At 38.8% G+C, this 19,041-nt stretch overlaps 1 non-coding gene across 1 annotated transcript; it reads right to left on the bottom strand.

Annotated features, from left to right (window-relative positions):
* Positions 1-1,859: 1,859 nt before the first annotated feature.
* LOC141636767 (small nucleolar RNA R71) lies at positions 1,860-1,968 on the bottom strand. The gene has a single exon (XR_012541353.1). It is a non-coding gene; the product is annotated as a small nucleolar RNA R71 (small nucleolar RNA).
* Between the last annotated feature and the right edge of the window lie 17,073 nt (positions 1,969-19,041).

Below are 19,041 nucleotides of genomic sequence, written 5' to 3' on the forward strand. Positions count from 1 at the left end.
TGACTTATGGAGCAGATACTAAGCTATGCAACCGGTTACGCAGACGCTAGCTTCCAAACGGATCGAGATGATTCAAAATCTCAGTCCGGGTTCGTCTTCACTCTTAATGGTGCTGCGGTCAGCTGGATGATATCCAGACAGAGTGTTGTAGCAAATTCTACTACTGAATCGTTGAATTATGATAAGCATGTAGGGCACGTTATTTCCATGGGAATTAAACGTGTTACTGAGTTGTAATTGTTGATTATGGATGCGTGCATGGAGTGAAGAGGCTTTTTGGAAGAGAAAAGAAGCTACTGCACAGCGTAGTTGGTCGATCGACCAATATCTCCAGTCGATCGACCGTGGAAGTTTAGCAGAAGAGCATCACTGTACTGGCTGGTCGATCGACCAAGCCGCGAACCTGTGATTTATTTTACGCGTTAGACTTTTGAAAGCCCACTTGTAATTAACTTTTGGGGAGAACGTTTATCAGTAGTACGCAACAATAATTTAGGGTATGCTTTTCATTATTCAAGAACAAAAAGTTTAGATCTAGTTTTGGAGAAAGGAAGTGAAACGACGGATTCCAATTTCAATTACTTTTGTTCATCAATTCTTTAGTAAGCTTTAATGCAATTTCCTTCTTCTTTTATTTCTAGTCAATTTAATTCTTGTTGTTATTAGTTATATTCAAGCAATTCAGTTTTAATCTTTTATCTTAAATTCAATTTCAATTATGTCAATCTCATTCTTTGCCTTCAATTTTGCAATTGTTATAGTTTTAATCATGCATAGCTAATTTTCTTGATTGGGAACGAGGTGAGCCATGGCGTAAATTAGGGTTGATTTTGTTAGTATAAATTCTTTTGTATCGATCTTTCTACATTTTGATAAACCCGTCTTGCTATATTGAAAGATTAGTAGGTTAGGTTTTCATTAGTTTTGGAATTTCCTTTGAGCGAAAGCTTTGAGAAATTCTTGGGAATTAGAAGACCGTAAGGTTATTGAGCATTGATCAAAAGACTTGCTCATGTTCCCTGAGACCGTATTACAAGACCTCTGCTATCTTCTTGACCTGACCTTAGCCATGGTGAACCGAAGTTCCTGATCTCTCTTTTATCTTATTTGCGAATCTTCTTATTTTGTCAATTAGTATCTAGAATCAAACAATTTCAAAACCCCCATTCAATTGCCACATCAATAGATTAAAAATTATCAAATAGAATTGATCTTGTCTCTCTATGGTTCGACCCTTACTATCACTAGCTATAGTAGTAGTTTGGATTATAAATTAAATTTTGATACAAAACGACAGTATCAAATTTTGGCGTCGTTGCCGGGGAGACGGTGTAATTCCGTTTGCTTTATTTTTAGTTTAATTTTCTTGTCTCAAGGAACTTTGGTTCCTTGAGGCCGTTGCTTACTCTTGCTTCTAGTTTTGTTTTTGCACAGTTAGAAGACAGGTTTTTGAGAGGAAGGCTTGAATACTCTCAGTGTTGCGAACATGACTACAATATATGATAATCTTCAGCCAGAAGAGCAGCATGTTCCAAAGGGGTACGAATTACCCACCCCTACATAGGGTCATTTCGAATTCCGTTCTTCCTATATCGATTTAGTGGAGCGAAATCAGTTTGCTGGTCTACCAGACGAGGATCCTTTGAAGCATATGGAAATTTTTACAGACTACTGCTGTTCCATACCTATACCGGCTGGGGTGACCCAAGATGAAGTAAAGGGGATGATGTTCTTATACTCCTTGAAGGATTCGGCGCGAGATTGGTACTGCTACCTTGATAGGGTAGCAGCTGGAGTCACAGATTGGACATCTCTAGCATTAGCTTTCAACAAAAAATACTTCCCACTAGCAAAGACTGATGCCTTGAGAAGCAAAATTACAAATTTCCAGCAAGGACCTGATGAGGTATTTTGTGAAGCATGGGGACGTTTCAAGAGTCTGGTTCGGTCTGTCCCTCACCACGGTTTCCAGCAGTGGTACCTTTGCAACTTATTCTATAATGCTTTATATGATGACTACAAGGTTATCCTGGACGCAGCTGCGAATGGTAGGTTCCAAAATAATACCGGTCAGAATAAAGGTTGGAACACTATTGAGGAGATGGCAGTCCATAGAGCCGAGTTTGGAAGTTCGCGTGCAAATTCGCGAAATCAAAGTGATGAAATGAGCGCCGTTGCGACACTCATAACTTCTATTACAGCCCGTCTCTAGAAGCTCGAGACTTCTGAAGCTTCCAAGGAAAGAGTTGAAATTCCTGTCCATAACTCAGATGAGACCGCGGAATTGAGAGAAATAGTCTGAGCTCTTTTGGTTCAAGTCACAAAAATAGAAGAAGCTGGGATTGAATCTGCAAAGAATTTTGTGAAGCAGTTAGAGAATTTAGAGGCTAACCAAGTCGCCAATTCTTCAAGAAAATGGGAGGGGCCAATTGAAACCATTAATTCCATTAATCTCCGAGGTGGCCTTTCTTATGATGGTCCCGATAAGCCAAGAGAAGACTCAGGAAATGATTAAAAGACAAATTTAAATTCTGGTGCGAAAACGAGCTTTATTGCCAGTACGAGCTGTCGATCGACCAACAACAGCAGTCGATCGACCAAGATCTCAGACGAAAAAGTTTCTGACCAGAAACTAATTGAACCCAGCGCATGTGGTCGATCGACCAACAATATTAGTCGATCAACTGAAGTCCCTGACGAAGAAGTTTCTGACAGAACTTGTTCAAACCCAGTGTGATTAGTCGATCGGCCGAGCTCAATGGTCGATCGACTGGGTCTCCAGTGCAGGACGCAAATCCGTCAACTAATTTGCATGATTCTATACTTATTGATGATTTGACGGAGGTTTTAAACTTACGGAAGCCGAAGGTTACTGATCCTACGGCCAGTGTTGCAGTCCCGTATCCGGAGCGTTTAAAGAATACTAAGCTGGAGTGCAAGTTTGGTAAGTTTTTGGAGATGGTCAAGAATCTTGAGGTAACCATTCCTTTCACTGATCTAATTACTCAGGTACCCTCTTACACTAAATTTATGAAAGACATTCTGAATCGTAAGAGAAATTTTCATGATGATGGTACTGCTGCTTTTGTAGAAGAATGTAATGTTCTTTTGCAAATTAACATACCACCTTAATTAAAGGACCCGGGTAGCTTTTTAATTCCATGCACTATAGGTAACCACGAAATTGGAAAAGCCCATTGTGATTTAGGGGCCAGTGTCACTGTCATGCCATATTCTGTATGCGAAAAGCTAAATATTAGTAGACTTAAGGTGACCGATATTACCCTTCAGATGGCAAATAGATCGACTCAGAGACCTTTAGGAGTCTTAGAGGATGTACCCGTTCGAGTAGGTAAGATTTTTATTCCTGTCGATTTTGTTGTTTTGGACATTGCAGAGGACAGTCAAATACCTATTATTTTAGGTAGACCGTTTTTACATACAGCTGGGGCTGTAATAGATGTCAAATGCGGAATAAAAACCCTAGAGGTAGGGGATGACACCATTGAGTTCAGTCTTGCTCGTAAGGCTACTGAACCTGCTAATGATGATACGTGTTATTCCGTTGATATTGTTGACAGAGCTGTTAATTATAACTGGAGGGAATCCTTAGCCAAGGATCCCTTAGCTGATCTAACCCGTTTAGATGAGTTGCACATAGTACAGCGGAGAATGCTGAGGAGCTAGATGTTTTGGTAGCCTCAATGGAAAGCTATGAGCTCACAGAGGAAGAAGATGAGATGCTCTTAAGCCTGGCCAACGAGAATTTGGTAAACACTTGCTATACCATTGAAGCTGATTCTGCCTATGCTGTAGAGGTAAAGGTGCCAGAGCGTAAGCCACTTCCTCCTAATCTTAAGCATGTTTTTCTAGATGATACGGAGCAGTACCCAGCTATTCTTAGTGCTAAGCTTAATGATGACCAGCTCTCTGCTTTGATGTGTTAGCTTAAGAAAAACAGGAAAGCCTTAGGTTACTCTTTGGATGATATTAAGGGCATCAGCCCTGATATTTGTATGCACAGGATAGAGCTGGAGGAAGGCCACAAGCCTTACAGACAGGGTCAATGCAAGTTGAACCCGATGATGCAGGAAGTTGTTATGGCCGAGGTGATGAAACTACTCGATGCAGGTATTATTTATACAGTTGGCAACTCCAAGTGGGTTAGCCCAGTTCAGGTAGTTCCGAAGAAAAGACGGACTACCGTGGTTAAAAATGAGAAAAATGAATTAATACCAACACGAGTTGTGACAGGGTGGCGGATGTGCATTGATTATAGACAGTTGAATGCTGCCACCAAGAAAGACCATTTCCTTCTCCCTTTTGTTGACCAAATGACTTAAATACTTGCTTCTAACAAATTTTTCTGTTTTCTAGACGGATATTCAGGGTTCTTTCAGATCCCTATTCATCCGGATGATCAGAGTAAGACCACTTTTACCTGTCCACATGGTGTTTTTGCATACCGCAGGATGCCTTTCGGATTGTGTAACGCCCCAGCTACCTTTCAGAGGTGCATGATGGGGATTTTTTCTGATTATATAAAGAACATTATGGAGGTATTTATGGATGATTTCTCAGTTCATGGTAATGACTATGATCGGTGTTTAGCTAATCTTGATAAAGTCATGCAGCGCTGTATTGATGTTAATCATGTTTTAAACTGGGAAAAATGTCAGTTCATGGTCAATGAGGGAGTTATGTTAGGGTATCTGATTTCTGATAAGGGTATACATGCTGATAAGGCAAAAGTGCAGGTGATTGAGCAATTGCCTCCTCCCGTGAATGTTAAAGGAGTAAGGAGTTTCCTTGGTCACGCTGGTTTTTATCGGCGTTTTATTAAGGATTTTTCAAAAATTGCTAAACCACTTACACAATTGCTCCTTAAGGATGTCGTCTTTGAGTTTACTGATGAGTGCCTTTTAGCTTTTAACAAGTTAAAGGACGCTCTAGTTTCTGCACCAATCATTCAGCCGCCTGATTGAAACCTCCCATTCGAGATTATGTGTGATGCCAGCGATTATGCGATTGGTGCAGTTTTGGGACAGCGAAAAAAAAAAGTTTTAATGCCATATATTATGCGAGCCGAACTCTGGATGAGGCTCAAGTCAATTATTAAACCACTGAGAAGGAGTTTCTAGCTGTAGTTTTTGCCGTAGACAAATTTCGGTATTATTTGCTAGGTTCTAAGGTTGTTGTTTATACTGACCATGCAGCGCTGAAGACACTCTTTCTTAAGAAGGATGCGAAGCCTAGGCTTTTGAGGTGGATACTCCTTTTGCAGGAGTTTGATTTGGAGAACAAAGATAAGAAAGGTGCAGAGAATGTGGTGGTTGACCATCTATCTCGTCTGCAGCTGACAGAAAGGGAGGATTCGTTACCCATTAATGATTCTTTTCCTGATGAGAGTTTGTTAGCTATTACTAATTCGGGGTCTTATCCACCTCCGTGGTTTGCTGATTATGCTAATTTTGCTGTGACAGGTAAGATACCTCACGAGCTTTCATGTCAGCAGAAGAAGCGGTTCGCTTATGATGCTAGACAATACTTTTGGGATGATCCTTATGTTTTCAAGGAATGCGCAGACGGTCTTATCCGGAGATGTGTGCCTTAGTGGGAGGTGAAGGATATCCTAGAAGCTTGCCACTCTTCTGCCTATGGTGGTCACCATGGTCCGTCCCGGACTGTGGCTAAGGTGCTCTAATCTGGTTTCTATTGGCCAACTTTGCATGCAGATAGTCGCAATTTTGTTGCTTAATGCGATGCTTGTCAAAGATCGGGGAATATTTCCAAGAGACATGAGATGCCACAGGTAGGCATTCTAGAGGTTGAGATTTTTGATGTCTGGGGCATTGATTATCAAGGACCTTTTCCGAGCAATCAAGGTAATAAATATATCCTCGTAGCTGTAGATTATGTGTCCAAATGGGTAGAAGCTATCGCTACTCCCCACTGCGATGTAAAAGCCGTGATTAAGCTATTTAAAAAGATTATTTTCCCTCGCTTTGGTGTCCCTAGAGTTATGATTAGCGATGGTGGAATGCATTTTAAAGAGAATTAACTTAGTGCTTTATTGACTAAATTCGGTGTCCAACATCGTAGAGGTTTGGGGTATCATCCCCAAACTAGTGGCCAGGTTGAGATTTCTAACCGAGAATTGAATGAAGTTTTAGCTAAAGTTGTTTCTAAATCACGGAAAGATTGGAGTTTTAAGTTAGATGATGTCTTATGGGCTTATAGGACCGCATTTAAAACGTTGATTGGGATGTCACCATTCCGATTGATTTATGGTATGACATGTCATTTACCTGTTGAGTTGGAGCGTAAGTCTTGGTGGGTTATATGTGATTTGAATTTGGATCTTAACCTCTCTCGTGAGAAATGTATGACACAGTTAAATGAGCTGGAGGAATTTAGGCTGCTGGCCTATGATAATGCTAGGATCTACAAAGAGAAAACGAAGTGCTGGCACGACAAGAGAATCATTAGGCGCGAGTTTCATATTGGCGATAAAATACTTCTTTTTAATGCTCGTATCCGTTTATTTCCTGGTAAGCAGAAATCCAGGTGGACTGGCCCTTATATGGTCACAGCAGTTACAAAATTCAGATCAGTTGAATTGGAAACCTCATCTGGAGACCGGTTCAAAGTTAATGGCCAATATGTGAAGCATTATCATGGTGCAGACGAATTTGTTGGGCAGGTCGAAGTACTATACTTTGACCAAATTTTAGAAGCTGCAAATTGAGGTAAGAAGGTCGTGCGGGACCTCTTAAACCAGCGCTAACCGGGAGGCAACCCGGCTTGTATATTTTTTGTAGTTAGGAACTTTACAGTTTTATTTAATTTAATTTGCATTAGGAGTTCTAGTTATTTGATTTTAATTAGCATTTTCTTTTGAGGAAAGACGTACGCCTTTGAGAATTTTTGCAGGAATTTATTTTATACAAAGCGCGTAGGGCGATTTACTGAATGTCTATGAGAGTAAGACGGGTAATTGAAGTGGAAAAATCAATTTTTGACGTATTTGAGATTAATTGCCAGCATAGATAGTCGATCGACCAAGTTCACCAATCGATCGACTGAGGAGAAAAAGGCAGAAGCTGTTTCATAGGGAAATTGGTCGATCGACTGGGTAAGATAGTCGATCGACCACCACGCGACATCAGAGAGCTGTATAAGGGAGGAACGGTCGATCGACTGGGTCAGGTAGTCGATCGACCACCGCGTGAAAGCAGAACGCAAGCTGTATAAGGGAAGTTCTAACTCTTTTCTCATTCATTCATTTATACTCTTTCAATCAAAAAAATAGAAAACCCTTGTTCTTTCCCTTTTTTTCCCGATTTCCCCTGCGAATCCCTCTTTAATTTTGATTTTTCTTGCCCAAATCTCCAAGTTCTCATCAAAGGTATGTCTTTAATCGTATTTTCGTCCTTTAAATTCGATTCTCGCTGAACTTTTATACCCAAATTTCGAGCATTGCTACTTTGTGTCGAAAAAAATCGATTTGGGGAAATCGATTTAGGGCTAGTTTCTTTTCGAATTTGTGCTTTAATTGCCTTTGCTATCCTATTCCCTTGATTTTCAAGCCATCTTAGCAACTAGGAAACCTTAATCCCGTTTTTCCCCAAATTCTCGAAACCCTAATTCACTTTTGTTTTCTGATTTTGTTTGGGGGTTTATAAACTCTCATTGTTAGAGATTAAGGGAAGATAGTTGTTGATTTGTTAATTTTGTAGGAAGCAATAATGACGAAAGGGAAGCAGACGATGTTCGGAGGGCAGTCCAGTCAAGGAGCTGCTAAACGGCCGCGGGGTCCGCCGTTAATGATCGAGGCAACTACGGATAGTCTCTACCTTACTATCCGCAGGTTACTTTCTCTACCTCTACTCAGCGGGCTAAATTCATTAACATGGTAGAAAAAATCAAAGTTCAGGCAACTCGTTTCATCCATAAGCCTACTTTAGAGAAACTAGGGTGTCTCAAATCTGTTGTGTCTCTGCTAAATGGGACAAGAATGTCGGGACTTGTGGACATGGCTGAGTTCACTTACTAAACTTTGACCCTCGAGTTTTTCCCGTCTTTTGTTTTTGACCAGGCTTCTTTTGAAGCCAACAGAAGTAGCTCTTGCATTTCTTTTCGGCTATTCAATGTCACCTACTCCCTGACATTAGACGACTTTGTTGGTTATTTGGGTCTTTATTTCGAGGGTAACACCTCGGAAACTTCTGATGTGCACAGGGTAATGTGGTCGTGTATCTCTGACTGGAACGGCTCTAAGAGGACGGGCACTTCCGTCCACTTACCCCATTTTCATTATTTTTTCCGGCTTATGGGTAATACCATTTTCGGCCGCAAGGAGTCAAATAATTTGAATACCATGGAATTGTTTATCTTAGCGGGTTATCTGAACATTGAAAGTCGGGTAGCCCGTATTTATAATACAGCTTATTTGACCGCTTCTCACTTTCACACTATCAATGAGGGCGCTTTGGCAACTATTGTTTGTGGTGGGTTTGTGACGCGTTTGGCCAACCGTATGATGCTTGTTTTTCCTCGAGAGAAGGCCCCTCTTGACCCTGACGCACACTTCATGGACCTTGACTACGCCAGGTCTTTGAAGTGGGTTGATTCGCGGGGTCGGTGGAAGATTGATTCTTCCATTTGCGATTCCATCCCTGTCCTTGGCCTCCCTCCCATTTTGCCCCTTACTACTGTTTTGGGGGCGACTCGCCCACCCTTGCCTAGCTACAGGCTCCCTATTAGGGCGGGCACCACTACTGCTAGCACCTCCAGGCGAGCTCGTGCCTCCTCTTCACAGGCCCCCTCCTCCTTCACTCATGCTCCCACGGGTTTCCCGGCCACTTTTCGTCCCCCGACACCTATGGTTATCCCAGCGGTCATGGACCAAAGGGCGGTTTCACGTGTGTTAGGTGACTTGTGCACGAGTTTTGATCAGCACAGATTAGACACGGCTCTGGCCCTGTACCCAGTTTACGAGGAGGACGCTCGGACGGGGATTCTCCCACGAGGTCCCTGGACTCACCCGTCTTTCTTTGTTCCCCAGGTGGGCGGATACCCTCCGCCTGCTACGAGGTCTACTCCCACGCCTACTACTACCGCTGCTGCTGAGGCGGAAGAGGAGGACGACTCGGAGTCCGAGGAGGAGAGTGGTTCTGAGTATGACGGTGGTGACTAGATGCATTCTGACCTCCCCCATTTTTGGCTGGTTTGGGGAGGTCGTCTTTTGTGAGTTCCGATCCCTTTTTGTTAGTTTCCTTCTTTTATATTGTTGCTTATATTCTTCCTTATATTGCTATTGATGCTGGTGATTTGCTGCTGAGCACAATGAGGGCATTGTGCGTTTTCGTTTGGGGAGGGTATATGAATATGTCTATTGCATCTGCATCTGTTTTTTATTGCATTTCAGTCATACGTTTATTGCATTTCAGCTTGCATTTCGTTTTTAAATTAAAAAAAAAAAGGTAAAAAAAAAAAATATTGAAAAACCACCAAAAATTCAAAAAAATCACGAGTCGGAACGGAAGAATTTCAATGATGAGTTTGCATTACATATTGTCTCATTGCCCTTTCCTTGCACTTTGAATATTTCCAAGTATGTCATTTGCATAGTCTACGAGTTTTTGTTGGAACTTTGCTAAACGAATAGACTTGACTCAATATTGGCAAGCTACTTAAATTTCTAAGGATAGAGCTTAATAAATCGGTGACATTCATGACCGATTTCATGTAGGAATGAGAGTAGTTTCTCCTTATAAGGCATGTCACATCAATTTGCATAATCATGAGTCTAGTCTACTATATACCTATATGCATTCGGGTCTGTGGTTTGTTGACACATGTGGTAGAGGTTCCCCTTTCTCATTTTTACCCATAAACCTCACATAGCCAAATAGCTTATTTTGTCCCATTTAGCTACATACTATATTTAGCCTACCTTATCCGAGCTAGTAATGTTAGTATTTTGGGAATTTATTGAATGTCTTTTGGTTATTTTGTTCTTTATGAGAAGTCGGAGGTGAAATGGTGGGAAGGAGAGAAAAGAAAAGTGAAAAGAATATGAAAAGAAGAAAAAAAACTCAGAAAAATGAAAAAAATGAGGAGTCTGAACTAGGCAGAGAGTAGCAGGCCAGCAGGGGGTGGTCGATCGACTGCTGTTGTTGGCCGATCGACTGCCCGTCCAAGATTTGAAAAAAAAAAAGAAGTCAGAAAAAAAAATGAAGAAAAGAGAGAGAGATCACATGTGTAAGTTGATTTTCGGATGGTGATTCCTTATTTCCCATGTGCTATTCGTTTTATTTTGGGGAGTTGTTTTTTTTGGTAAGTGGAAGTGAGAAGTGGATTTCCTTATAATTTGGTTTAGTGGTTATTAGCTCGGCTTAACCCCTCTTTCACAAATTCATTTTAGCCTCTTTTTACCTCTAGCTTCACAATTCCAAAATTGCCTTGGTGTGTCATGGTCATTAAATGGTTGGAATGCATATGCACGGTTGTAGAGACTTTATTCATGTTAGATTGCAGGCATGTTCTTATGGGTCGTAGATAGGTGAGAGTCTTATTTTTATCACTCTTCTGTCTTGCACAATATATATTACCTTGTACTTAAATGAGCGAATGAGTGACCCGTGAGAGTCCGATATATACGAGTCTTGCAAGGTCAAAGGTTTGGCAAATTCTTTAACATGGTTAACTCGTTTGCATTTGACAAAATACTTGGATGTTAATAGTTGTATTAAATTGGTTGGGTATGATGGTTTGTATTAGCTCTGAGCATGAAATCCGTTCCATTAGAAGTTTTTAGTTGGGTCATAGTGCTTGCTTGGGGACAAGCGAGGTTTGGTTTGGGGAGATTTGATACGTGCATCTTCTATACACTATATTTGCAGTTTTGGCACGTATTTCCATGCGTATTTGTTAGCTTAAAGCTACTATTTCTCCCGAAACGGTTTACTTTGGAATTTCTATGATTTATTGTAGGAATGAGTGGAAGTGAGCTAAATCAAGCTTAAATCGTCCTCCGGAAGCAACTTTATGGGAACTTGGAAGATGGGAGTTCGGACTTGTTCACCTCGGGATGCGTGCATGGAGTGAAGTGGCTGTTTGGAAGAGAAAAGACGATGTACAGCGTAGTTGATCGATCGACCAACATCTCCGATCGATCGATCGTGGAAGTTCAGCAGAAGAGCATCACTGTACTGGCTGGTCGATCGACCGTGCCACTTGGTCGATCGACCAAGCCGCGAACCTGTGATTTATTTTACGCGTTATACTTTTGAAAGCCCACTTGTAATTAACTTTTGGGGAGAACGTTTAGCAGTAGTACGCAACAATAATTTAGGGTATGCTTTTCATTATTCAAGAACAAAAAGTTTAGATCTAGTTTTGGAGAAAGGAAGTGAAACGACGGATTCCAATTTCAATTACTTTTGTTCATCAATTATTTAGTAAGCTTTAATGCAATTTCCTTCTTCTTTTATTTCTAGTCAATTTAATTCTTGTTGTTATTAGTTAAATTCAAGCAATTCAGTTTTATTCTTTTGTCTTAAATTCAATTTCAGTTATGTCAATCTCATTCTTTGCCTTTAGTTTTGCAATTGTTATAGTTTTAATCATGCATAGCTAATTTTCTTTATTGGGAACGAGGTGATCCATGACGTAAATTAGGGTTGATTTTGTTAGTATGAATTCTTTCGTATCGATCTTATTACTTTTTGATAAACCCGTCTTGCTAGATTGAAAGATTAGTAGGTTAGGTTTTCATTAGTTTTGGAATTTCCTTTGAGTGAAAGCTTTGAGAAATTCTTGGGAATTAGAAGACCGTAAGGTTATTGAGCATTGATCGAAAGACTTGCTCATGTTCCCTGAGATCGTATTACAAGACCTCTGCTATCTTCTTGACCTGACCTTAGCCATGGTGAACCGAAGTTCCTGATCTCTCTTTTATCTTAGTTGCGAATCTTCTTATTTTGTCAATTAGTATCTAGAATCAAACAATTTCAAAACCCCCATTCATTTGCCACATCAATAGATTAAAAATTAGCAAATAGAATTGATCTTGTCTCTCTGTGGTTCGACCATTACTATCACTAGCTATAGTAGTAGTTTGGATTATAAATTAAATTTTGATACAAAACGACGGTATCAATGAACAACCTACTCAACCTTGTTGATGTTTAAACAGATATGACAGAACTTATCATCATGTGATCAACAACCTATTAGGTTCAGTGAATGACTATGACTCTATCATAGTAATTCCACTTTTATTAATATGAATAACCTACTCAACCTTGTTGATGAAAGGGCTTATCATCATAAGGCTCTCAACTATATGCCAATATTCACTCATATTTAACACATAGATTCGGAAATCTCGAATACATTACACTTTTTCCGAGTCTCCCAATCACTCTTTCATAGAAGAGTACATTGGTACAATATTCTCAATGGGTAATATGTCATCAACATATAAGACATGGAAAAATTATTCTGGCTCCCACTTAACTTCATGTATAAACATGATTCTTCAATGATGTGAATTAAACCATTCTCAATTATCACATGAATGAAAAGTATGATAATTACAATCCTTTGATGCTTGCTTAAGACCATTCTAGGATCGCTTAAGTAAGCTTTGCATAATATGTTAGGATTCTTAGATGTTTATCTAAGGTTTTGTGTTCCATACACTTCCTTATCTAAATTCCCATTTTAGAAAAGCGAATTTTTAATTTCATTTGCTATTCTTCATCAAAATGAAATGTGGTAATTCCTAACATGATTTATCTTGATCAACATCTTCATGTCAATGTATGCATTTACGTACACTAAAGTTCTATTTACTTTAAAGAGACCATCGCCTTAAAGTAAATCTACTCTTGAGATTGTAATGCTATGGCTATTATGCAACAAAGTCGATATTGGGATTACTCGCAATTGATCATTCAATAGGTCATAATTCCATTACTTTTGAAAAGTAACATATTGACAATAAGACATGTGTACTTTACTCCCACTCTATCTCAATATATTATAGTTCCATTACTTTCAAAAAGTAACACATTAACTATAAGACATGTTTGTGACGATCTACTCCCACTCTATCTCTTAGAAATACTTCTATCTTCTTAAGAAATAGCTTTGTGAGTCACAAACATATATGGTGAAGTAATAAAAGTTCTTCTAGAATAACATATTAGCTCATAAATAGACCGGCTCTTTTATGGCAGCTTGATTCATGTAATATGCGAGTCTGATCCACGTCATATGTTAAATAGACTTGCTATTTTAGGTATCTCCAGGTTGACCTTTCGTTTAAATAATGTGTGCCCATTTTGGACCACAAATCCCCAAAAGTGTGTTCGACAACTCAACCCGGCTCATATTAGTTTGATCTTATGGGTAGTGACACAAGGTCAAAATCCATATATAATAAATCAAATTCATTACTTAGATATTTGCCACCACGATCGGATTGTAATGCTTTAATACTTTTGTTCAATTGGTTCTCTACGTCATTTAGAAATTCTTTAAATTTATCAAATGATTCAGTTTATATCTGATTAAGTAAATATACCCATATCTACTTAAATCATCGGTAAAAGTGACGAAGTAGTCAAAATTTCCCCTTGCGGTGATGCTCATTTTACCACATACATCGGCTTGTATTAGTCCCAATAAATCACTTGCTCGTGTCCCTTTACCACTAAAGGGAGTACGAATCATTTTGCGAAGGAGACAAGATTCGCATATTCCATATGATTGAAAATCCAATGGTCCAATAAATCCAGTCGACACTAGTCTTTTAATGCGTTTCTCATTTATGTGACCTAATTGAAAAAGGCAAATGTACAAATCATTTGGATCACTAGTTATGAGTCTTTTGGATTGTATGTTATAGATATCTTTAGTTGAGTTGGAGGTGTCTAAAACATAAATACCATTTATAGAAGTGGCTTGGCTCATGGCCAAGTCATTTTCAAAATAAAACGATTGTTTTTGATGGCAAAAGAATGATACTTCCATGTCTAACATGGAAATAATGTTTTTAGACAAAGTGGGTTTATAATTACAATTATGTAAGTACAACTCAAACCTATTAGCTAAAACAAGTACATAAGTCCCTCTTGAAGTGGCGGCTACCCTAGCTCCATTTCCTAGTCGGAGATCTACATCACCCTTGTTTAGGTTTTCCACATTTCCAAGCCTCTGTAAATGATTACAAAGGTGAAAACCACAACCGGTATCCAATACCCACGTTTTGAGGTGGAGGTATAATTTATATCAATAACAAATATTTCGAAAGAAATATTACCAAGTGGAGTGACAAGTCCAACATCGATATCTTCCAAATACTTGGGGCAATTACGCTTCCAATGGCCCATGACATTACAATAATGACATTCGTCGTAGGATTGGGCACCCTTCTTGGTTTTGGTTGTGGTAGTCTCAATATCTACTTCCAATCCATTATCGGGTTTGGGTTTCTTACCCTTCTTTGCTTTTTCTTTAGTAATACCATTACTCCTTTTAGTTGCAAGGACATTCTTGCTAGAACTCCCACTCAATGTGATATTTCTCCTTGCTTGTACAAACGAGGATGCCTTGGAATTTGTGAGATTCTTTTCACAAGATTCTCTTACCAATGAGGTGTGTAACACCCGCAAATTTCTTATTTTGACATTTATAATTTATTTAACCATTCTAATACTTTACTTTATATTTCTAAATTATTTAATTTAATTAACTTCATTTTAAACGTGATTTATATATAAGTAATGTTGTAAAGCTTAATTTATATAAAAATACGTATTATAGTCGGATATTAATAATAGTTGAAAATAATAATAATATTTCCGTCTTATGTTACCGTTTAGCAAAGATCGTCGCGTTTCTCTTATAAAGCCACTTCTTTTCGAACCAACCCAATTCCGACAACACATCTAACTTAAATATTATTATTGTTGTTGTTGTTGTTGTTGATGTACCCGTCCCCACCCCCGTCACTTTCCCCTTCCATTCCTTCCTTTCCTCTTTCGATCTATCAGCAACAACAATAGCCAACAACCAGTGAACCACAACACCCACCATTTTTGTCACCTCCAACCTTAGATCCCGCCTCCATTCTCAATCAAATTTGATAAGTTTTACACCAATAGATTCCTTTCATCGTCCTCCTTCTTTATATGTAGAAAAGAGCCAAGCTTTCGTCCTATTTTAATTCGGCCGCCTTACAAAAGATTCGGATTTTGGGTTAATTTATTCTGTTTTTGGGTTTCGTGTCATCCTTGGGCGACTCCTGTGGCGTTTAGGAGAGCAAAAAAAGGTAACGGTGATAGGTTACTCGACAAATATTGAAATTTCCGTCTTTTGTGTCGTTTTATATGCTCTTGTTTGATAAAGTTTGGTTCTTTTCATTTGTCTCACTTATATGGTAAATTTCCGTCTCAATTTGATGGTCTTTACGGGTTGTTTGGAACGGTTGTTATGGAGGTTTAGTGGGCTGTTTTAATGTGATTGAACCTTTTTCTGATAGCTGCACAATTCATTTTCTTAATGCTTGAAATCTCTGACCCTTGAAAACATATGCAATTAAAGACTGTCAAAAAAATTACAAAGGAGAGAGGTCTCATACCTGTTTGAAGATTAGATGCTATAATCACTTTTTAATCAGACAATCACGCTTTAATGGTGGTGTTCTGATAATTGATTATCCATTTCTGTTGGAAAATAATACAATAACAATAAGCAGCAGCAGCAAATCATGTTCTTGAAGTATGAATAGAATAAAACAAATATCTTTACCCGATGGATATTTGAGATTAGTTTGTCAATCTAATAAGGTGGTGTGCCGGTGTGTAATGTATTAAGCTCTACAGGCTATGTTCCATCTTTTCTGGCAAAATTCATGAGCTCAGCTTTAGGGACTGTTTTAAGACGGAAACTGGACTATTTTTAAGTCAGCTTTGTAGGTACTTCAGGATAGTTTGGGACGGATAAAATGTTGTCTTTCGGGACTGTTTTTGGGGCGTAAGAGTGACTGATGTTGGGACGGTTTACTGTGTATTTTTGGGACTGTTTTAACGTGTTTGAGCTGGTTGTTTTGGGCGGTTTGTTTCGGCTTTAGGAGCTGCAATGAGCCATTCACGGCCTGTCCATGGGGGCAGCTCATGGCTACCCTGTTTTGGGATGTTTGTTTAGATAGTTGTAGGGGTTGGGTAAGGGTCGAATGGTGGTTGTTTTAGGGTAGTGAGTACTAGTGACCGGGGTTGTTGTGAGGCCGTCTATGGTCGGGTGTTGAGGTCGGGTAAGGGCTGCCCAGCTAGTCCTGATGTCGTGGATTGGAATTGTTTTAGCACTAGTTGGTTTCTTTGAAATATTTGGATTTCCGTCTCGTGTTTTATATAACGAAATTCGTTAAATATCGCTCATTTTGATATTCTTCTCACATGATTTATAATTGTGCAATACATCTAGTAATTATCTCATTTTTATATGTAATGACATGTTTCCATTTTAATATGAGTCCGATTTAATTATTCATGCCTGCTGGATAGTAAATGGTTTATCTTACATTTGAGTCATTTATAATTGAACGCTTGTTTTGCTTATTGTAAATAGTTCATTTCCGTTTATTTACATTTTTATTCACGTGACAAGTATTTAAGAAATGAGTCACTAATCCATGTTTACGAGTATAACTTGACTTGGATTGTCTTACTTGATTCATCATTCGCTCATTATATGTATTAGTCTCTTTCCGAGTTGACTCGTATCGCTTGGTTGAGTCGTATTCTTTTGATAATGCCTTTATGCTATACGTTTTTGCTTGACTTGTCTTTACGCCTCTTTCGGACTGTCCCGCCGATCGTGGGTTTAGCTCATATCTTCCGCCTCTTTCGGACTATCCTGCCGATTGTGGGTTCTCGATTTCCGATCTGTCTTCGAGTCTTGGATGCGGACCGTTCTGCCGCGTGTCGAATCGGCAACTATACTGTCCCGAGAGTTTGGCCAGATTTAGAGTAGGACTGAGTCTTGGGAGTACCATTGTCGTCCTACCAGGGGAATTATATATTGATATATGACTAGTAAAGGTCTTGCTTGGTTATAGATATTGGTATTTGTCTGTTGTTTGTCTTGGTCCTATCTGACACTAGGGGTGAGCTATAAGCCCTCTAGTTGCGATATGATCATCGGGATTGATGTTCCCATCCGTTCTTATGGTGAGATGCAAGCCATAAGTATGAATGTGACATTAGTGGCCACGTCCCGTGCAATGTTTGCTAAGTGGTTTTCCAAATAATGGCTACGGTTTCTATTCTTGTATTTTGCATTGGTTGATCCCTTACTTAACTGCTTCACATGATTCAGATTCTAATCTCATATCTATGTTGTAATTCCTTGAAATGCGTACTTTTTCATAAATGACCGTATTCTTATCTTTCAAATTATTCAATGGTCTCACGTGAAAAGTTGAATCTTTAGTATGCTAATGTCGGCCTATCTTGTTCCATTTCAATTATTTGCCATGTTTATATATAAACTTGATATTCTTATCTTTTGTATGTATCTTATATGACTTACATGTTTTAGTTCCTTGTTATGTTCGTTTTGACATATTGTGGCTGGGAGAACCTTGAGTTACTCCCCACTGACTGTGGCGTTCATGTTTACATGAATGACAGGTATTAGTTGGTGCTTCTATGGGGTGAAGACATGTGTGAGCTAGCGAGCACTTTGGCCTATTAGTTGGTTTATTAGTATTGCTTAGATTTTCCTTTTATTGTTTTTGTTGGGGCTGGTCTCCTCTACAGTTAGTGCAATAACATTTAAATCTCTAAAAGGATCAAAGGGTATACTTTTGTATTATTATCAGTTGGTCCACGTTTATCAATAACGGTTGGCTTGCTAGATAAGTTTGACGTTATTGTCATACAGATAGCGGTGATCAACTGGTCCCTAAAAGTCACACCTATAGGATACGTTTGAGAGATGTGACGGTATGAAAATACAGTCATGTTGATGCCTAATATGACTAAGCAGTTAGTCGGAGTTATTGACTAATAATTAGTCAAACGCGATGTTGAGATATTTTATTTAATACGGATTAAATAATAATGGCTAAGGCGAATTAAACAGTTAATTCGTAAATTAAATATAAACGATTATATTTGATAAATGTATATTGAATAAATTAATTATACAATATTGTCATTATCAGACATGTATTATTATATCGACTAATTCATGTTACTAGACGATATTTTAATAACCGATTTCCGATGATGATTTATGATAAAATCCCGTCATATACATTTTAACAATTACGAGTCGGATCACGAGTTAAATGAGGAGAAAGTGGAAAGCCCACTCCCTCCTCTTGAGACCCGCGGACCGAGGCAAACAAAAGGAGAGGCTCTCTCTCCTTTTGACCTGAGCATTTTCATTTTACAGAAAATTAGGTTTTGGAGGCATTCTCTCTGAAACCTAGATCTCACATCGAAAACCTCACATAAACTCTCTCAATATTGCAAGGCAATTAGAGAGTACTTTCTAGCACAAGGGGCATAGTCTCAGACGGTCTTGGGTGCAACGATTAGGAGGAAATCTACTTTGATTTCTGTTCTTAGGCCAAATTCTCAAGGACCCGAGGTTGATTCTTTATTCCTTATCGTTTCTCTTGTATTTATGTTTTATGACGATAATCACATGTTAAAGATACGTTATAGTCCTAATATTTAAGGGAATTTTACGGATATTTCCCCACAAGTGGTATCAGAGCGAGGCCACGTATATTTTCCATTGTGATTTTCATAAAAACGATTTGAAACGATTTTTATTGTCTCGAAAACCGTGCGGCCACATGTTATTCTCGGCTGTTTTGTGTTTGTTTTCGATTTGGTTTTTGCATATTGTTATTTTACACGATCATTATAGCAATATGTTAATGTTTTGTCAATTATTGATTTAATTTTACACGAATTAGGTCAAAATTGCCATTATTTTTGCTTTGTCAAATCT

Source organism: Silene latifolia, chromosome Y (assembly GCF_048544455.1).
Source record: "Silene latifolia isolate original U9 population chromosome Y, ASM4854445v1, whole genome shotgun sequence".
In the NCBI taxonomy this organism is placed as follows: domain Eukaryota; kingdom Viridiplantae; phylum Streptophyta; class Magnoliopsida; order Caryophyllales; family Caryophyllaceae; genus Silene; species Silene latifolia.